The sequence below is a fragment of the Psammomys obesus genome, unplaced genomic scaffold, assembly GCF_907164565.1.
Source record: "Psammomys obesus unplaced genomic scaffold, mPsaObe1.curated_primary_1811, whole genome shotgun sequence".
Taxonomy (NCBI): Eukaryota; Metazoa; Chordata; class Mammalia; order Rodentia; family Muridae; genus Psammomys; species Psammomys obesus.
Window position 1 is genome coordinate 5225493 of NW_026585894.1, and position 11749 is coordinate 5237241.

The following is an 11749-nucleotide window of genomic DNA, read 5'->3' on the forward strand; positions in this document are numbered from 1 at the left end:
ATGTGACTACATATACATGCACACATATATACTAAATGAAGTAATTGATTATTATTTATAAAGTGTATATAGTCATGCATTTAGGTTTCTAAGAATTAGTTCTGGCAGTTGCCTCTAGTGGTATAGCAGAGAGTTGTCCACGGGCCTGCCATCCTCCACCACCATCGCTGGGCTGCATTGCTGTGGTTGCCAGGATGTGCCACCGAGTCCCTGGTCACCTCCAGTCCCATGCAGCCTTCATTAACCTCACCTTCCATATGCCCACCATGATGAAGACGGAGGAGAAGTCCTTCCACTAGATCCTGGCAGAGTGGAAGCTGTTAATTTACAATCCTACCAGCAGAGAATTCCTGTGGCAGACCTCTAAGAGCTGCGGTCTGATCTTGCTCTTTACTTAGTTTTTTATAGGTTCTTGACTGCACTCTTCTCATTCACAATATGGGACATACTCCAGACTCTGAAAGATGAGGTTCTGAAATACGAAGACTAGATTCCTAGTCCAGGACTAATGGTTTTTCCAAAGCCACCGGCTGCCTTGGAATATACATAGAGTATGTCTGAGCCAAGTACTTATGAAAAGTTCATTGAAGGCCTGAAGCAGTTTCTAAAGCCACATTCTGTAGATGAACAGAAGAATCTCAAGAACTGTCCTGATAGAGTACTTTTTGAGCAGAAGGGTCCAGATTATAATCCATGTCAGTTCCCAGTTTCTTTGCTTCAAGAATGTAGTGGTGTGGATGATGCTGATTTTTGCTATTCCAAAGGACAACCCTGTTTTTGTGAAAATTTACAGAATAATCGAGTTACTAGAAGGAGTTCCACAAATAGCATGTGTGACAAAGGATACAAACGTAGCAAATATATCAAATTATCCTGATCCTGGACGTACAGACTTAAAGTATTTTCTGTATTATGGGCATGTTGGATATCAACAGCCTCTGGTTGCAGTCCAGGTCATCTTTGATTCTAGTGCTACCAAGAAATACCAGCATGGTATTAAAGCAAATGCTGAGACTCATAGCCAAACTTTAGGCAGAGTGAAGGGAATTTTATGAAAGAAGGGGAAGATGAAAGACCTAGAGGGGACAAGAGCTTCACAAGGAGAGCAACAGAACAAAAAAATCTGGGCCCAAGAGTCTTTTCTGAGACTGATACTCCAACCAAGGACCATGCATGGAGATAACTTAGAACCCCTGCACAGATGTAGCCCATAGCAGCTCAATGTTTAAGTGGGTTCCCTAGTAAGAGGAACAGGGGGTGTCTCTGACATGAACTCAGTGGCTGGCTCTTTGATCACCTTCCCCTGAGGGGGGAGCAGCCTTGCCAGGCCACAGAGGAAGACAATGCAGCCACTCCTGATGAGACCTAACAGACTAGGATCAGAAGGAAGAAAAAGTAACCTTCCCCTACCAGTGGACTTGGGGAGGGGAGTGTGTGGAGAAGGGAGAGGAAGGGAGGAATTGGGGGGCGAGGAGGGAGGAAACTAGAGGAGGGATACAAAGTAAATAAAGTATAATTAAAAATAATGGAAAAAAGTGAACAAATTGTAATAAATACAAAGTAAATAAAATTAAAAAAAAATAAGGTATGAGGATATTCTGAAAAGTAAAGAAATGCTGTGAATCTGAGTCCTTTGCTTGCCTACTAAGTCCTTTGCTTTCCCCACCTGCTAGCTGCTACTTGAAAACATGTGATATAGTGTTTTGTTGTTGTTGAGTTCTTGTGGTATTCTTGTGAAAAAATTATCATTTCCACACAGCATCCCTATCCATATCTGAAGAATTTAATTTTGCAGGCACTACTTCATCTCTCCTGCCAGCAATACTTTCTCAGCTTATGTCACTATTGCCTGTCTGTTAGTCTGAGTCTTCCAATCCTCTGACACCCTTCATGGATTTAAAGGAGTCCCTTATCCATAAGTGCCTCTGTTAAGGGAAGATGAATTCGAAGCCTCGACACCAGAACTGTCAGATATGTTCTATAGGCACTGCTCAGCAGCCATTGCCCTACCAGCCCTTGTCATACTTTCAGAGTTCAAAGGTTAGTGCCTAGTTCAGTGAATGGGAGGAGAAGGAGAGTGGGAAAAAATGTCAGCAGATGACACTCCCTGACCTTGCTTCCCTTTTCTTAGAAGTGGTGTTTTGTTGGTTCCTTTCCCACAGCTGAGCTTGTCATAAAGGAGCTCTGTTCTCTAAGCATTTGCTAATTGCAGCACCACTGGGTTAAAAAACAACAACTAAAAAAGTCAAGAACGTAGAGACTCTACTCTCAATTCATTTTGATATTTGTCCTTTCTTGCAAAGTCAGTTTCTGATCATATTTTTATACACACAAAATTATTAATTCAGTTAAAAATTAGTAATTCAGCACTGACACACTCAAATGTCTAATATTTAAATAACGTTTTATGCTGATTAAGGATACATTATATTAGATACATTGGGTTGCAGAGCTGCAAAACACCTAACATTTACATATTTTTTTGAATTCTGTCAAAACAGCCTTTTTCTCGAGGGAGGGGATTTCTCCTAATATCTAGTGACTATCTAGGCCTTTCAATGAATATTTTTTGACAACTAATTTTTTTTACTGAAGCAAATACCAGTTATACATGCAGTTCACTTTGATCCTTTGATCTGGGGATGACATGAGAGTGAGTGTGGGGGAGGAAAAAGGCTGAGTATAGTTCACTTGGTGATTTATTTAGCTCTTTTCACAGGATTAGAGTGGGAACCCTTAAAAAACAGCATTGTTTAAAGCTATAATGATTAGGATGTCTCACTTTAGCTGGACTAAATTCTAAAGTGATCCCAGTGGCTCTGAAGTCAGGGAGTCCATTTTATTCTGTGCTTAAGAAGCATTCCCCTGGAGTCCTGCTAATTGTGGAGATTAAGAAAGAACTTTCTAGTGATAATTAATTAATTGCATACACCACTTTAATTTCAAATGAGTCACTTTATTTTAGAGATAAATAATCTCCTCTAAACTGTGAAAGTAAAATGAAATGTTGAGGGCCATAACAACAACCTATCTGTATACATGAGTTTATTTCTCTTGGACTCCTAATGTTAGAGTAATAATGTTACCAGTACTGCAGCCTCTAGAGTTCAGAAGAGGCCCAGACTGTTTTCTTTAACCAGCCTTACATATCCTTTAAACAGTTGCTAGTTTAACTGACCCCTAGTAAATGTAATATGTGGCTAGAAAAAAATCAGTACAAATAACAGGACTCAATGCACAATGTGCATTTATTTTTATATAAATTCATTGTTATTGCTAGTTTGTGTGTGTGTGTTCATGTAATGGCATTCATATGGAGAGAACAGAGGACAATGTTTGGGAATTGGATCAATTCTCCCCCTGTGGGATGCAAGCAGCAAATTCAGGTCATCCCTTTTAGTAGAGCAGGGATTACTCTAAATTGTGTTAAATTTTAGTCACCTAGTTACCCTCTAAAGTGTCCACCACAGTAAAGGATTTCAATGGTTTCTCAATGAAGTGATTCTAGTGTAAATTTCAGTTACAGCAAAACTCTAGGAAGAAATAAGAACGAAAAGGCAAGAAAAAAAATAGAGATGGGAAATAAACAATTTTGAGAATCTGAAAGAAAAACAAACAAACAGTACCTTGAAATAGCACTATTGAATGAACATTACGATGCTTCTCCTTAAATATCTGCCTTGGTTTATATTATCAATTTCTTTCACATCTGAAAAGTCCTATCCTTTTTTTATACCACTCCAGTATGGTAAACCTACTATCTCAAGTTATTAAGTTATTAAGAGAGGAGGGAAGAAGAAGTCACTGATGAAGTTCAAGTGGGAACTTAGCTTCTGTCTCAATTTAGTATCTCTTTCATACCAAACATAAATCCTTCTTTAGCTGTAGTTTTCATTTGACACTAATAACCAAATAAAGGCAACTGACATAGTTATAGTTTCCCTGTTTTTAACAAAATCTAAAATGCATAAGATAGTAAGCATCCTTGGGCTCAGAGCAAAAATTGCTGGTCTTGTTTTGGTCACAATTTGTGATTAATTACATGCTCAATCATTGTCTGTCCTTGGTTCTTTGTGAAAAACTTTGTTTAAACTGAGATTTTCATAGATCACTTAATAAATGTTGTATTATTCACTCTATGTCTGGTAACAAAGAAGTGACAAACTTTAGTGAACCTATAACAAAAAAGATTTAATTTTTTGCTCATGTCTTATGTCTCAGATTTGCTATGAGTTGACAGGGTGTATTGTATACCAATACTGCTGGAGCTGCACTTTGATATTTTATTGCTAATCCTAAGGCAAAAACACCAAACAAAAAAGAAGGAAAGAAAGAAAGAAAGAAAAGAAAAGAAAAGGAAAGAAAAATTCTATAATATATTATTCCATGGATATATCTTTTTTTTTTTGAAATACATAATTGACATTTCCTTTATAACATTTTTTCATTCCTGTTTTGTTTCTCTGTTTGTGCTTGTATGGCATCCTTCTCTCTCCCTAATGATAGCCACTTTTAAATTACTTCTATGGTAACTATCTCCACTGATGTATTTATGTGCACATTTTTGAATTTTATTTTTTTCTTATCAATTACATTTATTAACTCTGTATCCCAGCCGTGTCCCGATCCCTCATTCCCTCCCAGTCCCTCCCTCCCTCCCTCATCTCCACCGTGCCCATTTCCAAGTCCACTGATAGGGGGGACCTCCTCCCCATTCATCTGATCCTGCTTTATCAGGTATCTTCAGGACTGGCTGCAAAGCTCTCCTCTGTGGCCTAACAGGACTGCTCCTCCCTTGGGGGGTGGGGAGGCCAAAGAGCCAGTCATTGAGTTCCTGTTAGAAATAGTCCTTGTTCCCCTCATTATGGGAAACCAATTGGTTACTGAGCTACCACAGGCTACATCTGAGCAGAGGGTCTAGGTTACATTCATACATGGTCCTTGGTTACATGTCAGTCTCAGAAAAGACCCTGTGCCCAGATATATTTGGTCCTTGTGGAGCTCCTATCCTTTCCCCATCATACTAACTCCCCTTCTTTCTTATGATTCCCTGTACTCTGCCAAAGGTTTGGTCATGAGTCTTTGCTTTGAAAACACTGCTAGTTAGAGTCTTTCAAATGCGCTCAGTTTACTCCTGTCAATGTTCAATGCACATCCCATCTGTCTTTCAAAATGAGGATTGATAATCTTACCCCATGTCTGCTCTCTTGATTATCTTTTTTAGGTGTATAGATTTCATTATGTTTATCACATCTTATAGGTCTATATAAGTGAGTATATACCGTGTTTGTCTTTCTCCTTCTGGGATATTTCACTCAGGATGATCTTTTCTAGATCCCACCATTTGCCTGCAAATTTCATGATTTCCTCCTTTTTGATTGCTAAGTAGTATTCCATTGTGTAAAAATACCACAATTTCTGTACCCATTCCTTCGTTGATGGACATCTGGGTTGTTTCCAGGTTCTGGCTATTACAAATAATGCTGCTATAAACATGGTTGAGCAAATATCCCTTTTGTGTACTTGAGCAAACTTTGGGTATATACCTAGCAGTGGTATAGCTGGGTCTTGAGGAAGCACTATTCCTACTTGCCTTAGAAAGCACCAGATAGATTTCCAGAGTGGTTGTACCAGTTTACATTCCCACCAGTAGTGGAGGAGGGTTCCCCTTTCTCCACAAACTCTCCAGCATGTGTTTTCCCTTGAGTTTTTCATCTTGGCCATTCTGATGGGTGTAAGGTGATATCTCAGGGTCGTTTTGATTTGCATTTCCCTGATGGCTAATGAGGATGAGCATTTCTTTAAGTGTTTCTCTGCCATTCGCTATTCCTCTGTTGAGAATTCTCTGTTTAGCTCTGTTCCCCATTTTTTAATTGGATTACTTGGTTTGCTGCTTTTCAGCTTCTTTAGTTCTTTGTATATACTTGATATTAGTCCTCTGTCAGATAAAGGGTTAGTGAAGATTCTTTCCCAATCTGTAGGCAGTCATTTTGTTTTGATGACAGTGTCCTTTGCTTTACAGAAGCTTTTCAGTTTCATGAGGTCCCATTTATTGATTGTTGCTCTTAGAGCCTGTGCTGTTGGTGTTCTCTTCAGGAAGTTGTCTCCTGTGCCAATGAGTTCTAGGCTGTTCCCCAATTTTTCTTCTAACAGATTTAGAGTATCTGGTTTTATGTTGAGGTCTTTGATCCACTTGGACTTTAGTTTTGTGCAGGGTGATAAATATAGATCTATTTTCATTTTTCTGCATGTGGACATCCAGTTGGACCAGCATCATTTGTTGAAGAGGCTGTCTTTTTTCCATTGAATGGATTTGGCTTCTTTGTCAAAAATCGAGTATTCATAGGTGTATGGGTTTATTTCTGGGTCTTCTATGCGGTTCCATTGATCCTCCTTTCTGTTTTTATGCCAATACCATGCAGTTTTTATTACTATTGCTCTGTAGTACAACTTGATATCGTAGATGGAGATACCTCCAGATGATCTGTTGTTGTACAGGATTGTTTTGGAGATTCTGGGTTTTTTGTTTCTCCATATGAAGCTGAGAATCTTTTTTTCAAGGTCTGTAAAGAATTGAGTTGGTATTTTGATGGGAATTGCATTGAATCTGTAGATTGCTTTTGGCAGGATGGCCATTTTCACAATGTTAATCCTACCAATCCATGAGCACGGGAGATCTTTCCCTCTTCTGAGATCTTCTTCAATTTATTTCTTCAGAGACTTGAAGTTTTTCTCAAACAGGTCTTTCACTTGCTTGGTTAGAGTCACACCAAGGTACTTTATGTTATTAGTGGCTATTGTGAAGGGTGTTGTTTCCCTAATTTCTTTCTCGGCCATTTTGTCTTTGGTATACAGGAGGGCTTCTGATTTTTTTGAGTTGATTTTGTATCCAGCCACTTTGCTTAAGGTGTTTATCAACTGGAGGAGTTCTCTGGTTGAATTCTTGGGGTCGCTCATATATACTATCATATCATCTGCAAATAGTGACACTTTGACCTCTTCCTTTCCGATTTGTATCCCCTTGATCTACTTTAGTTGTCTTATTGCTCTGGCTAGGACTTCAAGTACTATGTTGAAGAGGTAGGGAGAGAGTGGGCTGCCTTGTCTTGTCCCTGATTTCAGTGGGATTGATTTAAGTTTCTCTCCATTGAGTTTGATGTTGGCTATAGGCTTGCTGTATATTGCCTTTACTATGTTTAGATATGTGCCTTTTATTCCTGATCTCTCCATGACTTTAAACATGAATTGGTGTTGGACTTTGTCAAATGCTTTTTCAGCATCTAAGGAGATGATCATGTGGTTTTTCTCCTTCAGTTTTTTTTTTTTTTGTGGTGGATTACATTGATGGATTTCCATCTGTTGAACCACCCTTGCATGCCTGGGATGAAGCCTACTTGGTCATGGTGGATGATATCTTTGATGTGTTCTTCGATTGGGTTTGCAAGTATTTTATTGAGTATTTTTGTGTCAATGTTCATAAGAGAGATAGGTCTGAAGTTCTCTCTTTTTGTTGGGTCTTTGTGTGGTTTAGGTATCAGGGTGACTGTTGCTTCATAGAATGAGTTTGGTAATGTACCTTCTGTTTCTATTTTGTGGAATAGTTTGAGGAGAATTGGTGTGAGCACTTCTTTGAAGGTCTGGTAGAATTCCGTGCTGAAACCAACTGGCCCAGGGCTTTTTTTGGAGAGGAGACTGTGAATGACTGCTTCAATTTCCTTGGGGGATATAGGGCTGTTCAGTCTTTCTACCTGATCTTGACTTAATGTTGGAAGATGAAATCTATCAAGAAAATTGTCCATTTCATTTAGATTTTCAAATTTTGTGGCATATAGGCTTTTGTAGTATGACCTAATGATTGTTTGAATTTCCTCTGTGTCTGTAGTTATGTCACCCTTTTCATCTCTGATTTTGTTGAGTTGGATAGATTCTCTCTGCTTTTTAGTTAGTTTGGCTAAGGGTTTGTCTATCTTGTTGATTTTCTCAAAGAACCAGCTTTTTGTTTCATTGATTCTTTGAATTGTTTTATTTGTTTCTAATTGATTGATTTCAGCCCTGAGTTTGATTATTTCCAGCCTTCTGCTCCTCTTGAGTGTATCTGCTTCTTTTTTTCTAGGCTTTGCAGTTGGGCCATTAAGTTGTTTGTATGTGATGTTACAAATTTCTTCTTGCAGGCACTTAGTGCTATAAATTTTCCCCTGAGCACTGCTTACAATGTGTCCCATAAATTTGGGTATGTTGTGCCTTTATTTTTATTGAATTCTAGGAAGCCTTTAATTTCTTTCTTTATTTCTTCCTTAACCCAGCTGTCGTTGAGTAACAGGTTGTTCAGTTTCCATGTGCGTGTAGGATGTTTGTTTTTTCTATTGATGTTGAGGTCCAGCTTAAGTCCATGGTGTTCAGATAGAATACAAGGGATTATTTCAATCTTTTTGTATCTGCTGAGGCTTGCTTTATGACCAACTATATGGTCTATTTTTGGAGAAGGTTCCATGCGGTGCTGAAAAAAGGTATACTCTTTTGAGTTTGGATGAAAAGATATGTAGACATCTATTAGGTCCATTTGATTTAGGGTCTCTGTAAGTGTTTTTATTTCCCTATTTGTTTTCTGTCTAGTTGATCTGTCCCTTGGTGAGAGTGGGTTGTTGAAATCTTCCACTATTAAGGTATTAGGATAAATGTGTGATTTAAGCTTTAATATTGTTTCATTTATGAATGTAGGTGCTCTTGTATTTGGGGCGTAGCTATTCAAAATTGTGATGTCCTCTCCGTGGATTTTTCCTTTGATGAGAATATAGTGGCCGTCCTTATCTTTTTTGATTAACTTGGATTGAAAGTCTATTTTATTAGATATTAGGATGGCTACTCCCGCTTGTTTTCTGGAACCATTTGCTTGAAAGACATTTTTCCAGCCCTTTACTCTGAGGTAGTGTTTATCTTTATTGCATACGTGTGTTTCTTGGATGCAACAGAATGATGGATCCTGTTTCCGCAACCATTCTCTTAGTCCGTGTCTTTTAATTGGGGAGTTGAGTCTGTTGATGTTGATAGAAACTAGTGACCAACCATTGTTACTTACTTTAGATGTGGTGTTGGTGGTGTCACTGAGTTTCATTGCTTGTCTTCTTTTGGTTTTTTTTTTTTTGTTGTTGTGTAGTTATCTATTTCCTCTGTTTCCTTCAATGTAGTTGTTTTCTTTGGTTTGGAGTTTCCCTTCTAGTAACTTCTGTAGAGCTGGGTTACTATGTAGATATTGTTTAAATTTGGTTTTGTCTTGGAATATCTTGAATTCTCCGTCTATGTTGATTGAAAGTTTTGCTGGGTATAGTAGTCTGGGTTGGAATCTGTGGTCCCTTAAGGACTGTATGATTTCTGTCCAGGCCCTTCTGGCTTTCATAGTTTCTGTTGAGAAATCTGGTGTGATTCTGATAGGTCTACCTTCATTTGTTACTTGGCCTTTTTCCCTTGCTGCTTTTAGAATTTTTTCTTTGTTTTGTAGGTTCAGTGTTTTGACTATGATGTGACGTGAAGAATTTCTTTTCTGGTCTAGTCTACTTGGTGTTCTGTAGGCCTCTTGTATGTTTATGGCCATCTCCTTCTTTAAGTTGGGAAAGTTTTCTTCTATAATTTTCTTGAAAATATTTTTCGGACCTTTGAGCCTGATGTCTTCTTTTTCTTCTGCTCCTATTATTCTTAGGTTTTGTCTTTTCATGGTGTCCTTGATTTCTTGGATGTTTTGTGTTTGGAACTTTTCGATTTTATTTTTTCTTTGAGAGACGTGTCAATTTCCGCAAGTGTATCTTCGGCTCCTGAGATTCTTTCTTCCATCTCTTGTATTCTGTTGGTGATGCTTATCTTTGTAGTGCCTGATCTTTTCTCTATGTTCTCCAGCTCCTGGTTTTTCTCTATTTGTGTTTTCTTTATCGATTCTAATTCTGTTTTCATGTCTTGCACCATTTCCTTCATCTGTTTGAATGTGGACTCCTGCTTTTCAATGATAGCTTCTATGTTTTGTCCGTTTACTCTCAATGTATCACTAATTGTGCCTCTACTTCCTTGGGTATAATTGCCTGTATTTCTATGAGAGCTTTGTTCATTTCTTCTTTATTTGTCTTCATTTGTGTGGACATTTCTTTGAGAGCTTTGTGCATTTCTTCTCTCTTTGCCTCAATTTTCATGGTCATTTCTCTGAGAGCACGATTTGTTTCCTCTTGGTTAGTCTCGATTTCTTTGGTTATTTCTCTGAGGGCTTTGTTCATTTCATCTCTATGGGCCTCTAATAGCTGGAGAAACATAGTTTTGAGGTCGTTTTCTTGTATATCTAGTGAATTGAAGTGTCCATTGTTTTGTGGGGTTGCTGGTGAGGTCATTATGTCCTGATTTTTGTTGGGAGTGTTCTTACGTCTGCCTCTAGCCATTTGGTTATTTATAATCCTCACTGGTTGTTCCTCAAGATTGTAGTTTGGGCTATGATCCTCTCTTTCTCTTTTCTGGACTGTTTTTTCAGGAAGATGAGAGAGGTTCACTGCTTTGGAAGTGTGCACTGTGTTTTCAGTTTTGCCTAAGTAAAGAATGTGACGCTGGCGCTATTAGTGTGTGCTTTTAGCAGGCGCACTGTGCATTCGCGGATTCTCTGACTATTGCAGTGGCCTGCAAGCCACTATTACGCAGTTCTGACTGAGATCCAGGGATTGTTTGCCTGGATTACCCTGGTGGACCCGCAAGGCAGAGGTCAATGTTGGGTCGCTATCCCAAGAATCCCTGTGATGCCCACACTAGGGGTGTGGGTGGCAGGGATCTCATCTGGTTGCTTCTGTGGAGAGGCCCTGGGTCTGGGGCAATCTCTCCCTAGAAGGCTCACTCACTCTCTTGCAGGACCAGTTGGCATGCCCAGGGGTTCCCCTTGATCACTACTCTCAGTTTTGGTCCTGCTGCAGAAGTGCACGGGTAGGGTAACAGTCAGCACTGTGGCCGCAGGACTCGGTGTCCACCTTTCCTGTGTGCTGCCTCTTTGTTCTTTCCCTCTGCCAGGAGGGGTTGTGTTGACTGGTCCCTGGGTGGCGCTGGAAAGAGTTAGGGTGAGTGTATTCAATCCCAGATCCCGGGCCCAGATCTCTCTGCCAGAAGCAGCCTAGCAGTAGAATCTATGTTTGCTGATCCCAGGAGAGTACCGGGTAGGGTTGAGTGTCCTCAGATCCAGAGCTTGGGTTTCTCTGCTAGGGGCCCCTGGGTGAGCTGGAGAGAGGGTGCTGTGTCCTTGGCAGGCTGCCTCTCTGTCCTTCCCCTCTGACCTTCTCCTCTGCTAGGGCAAGCTTATGGAGGTGCTCTCAGGGGAGTGCCAGCAGTGGTTGGGGCTTCTAAGTCGGATCCTGAGCCCTGAGCCGAAGGCATTTCTCTGCCCAGTGGGGGGGGGGGGTTGCCGGTGATAGAACTTGCTGCTAGACCTTATTGCGCTGGACCCAGGATAATCTCAGGACGTGTAGAATGACCACAGTCCCAGATCCCAAGCTGTAGTTTGTTTGCTAGGAGCGGCAGGCAGCACTGGAGTTCGGCACTGTGAAGCCGCTGTGTGCCTCTTTATCCTTCTGCTCTGCTGTGGCAGGGTGATGGCGGCATTTGGGGGAGTGCCCGAAAGGATTGACTTTTCTCAGCCCCGATCTTGGGTTGGGGTACAGACGATGTGGTCTGTGGCAGATTCTGCTGGCCGCCTCCTTTCTCCTCTGAAGAGGGAGTAGGGATTTTGAGCTGGGCG

General features: G+C 40.1%; 1 pseudogene; it reads left to right on the plus strand.

Annotated features, from left to right (window-relative positions):
• Positions 1-266: 266 nt before the first annotated feature.
• LOC129670921 (sodium/potassium-transporting ATPase subunit beta-3-like) lies at positions 267-2918 on the plus strand (annotated as a pseudogene).
• Positions 2919-11749: the final 8831 nt, after the last annotated feature.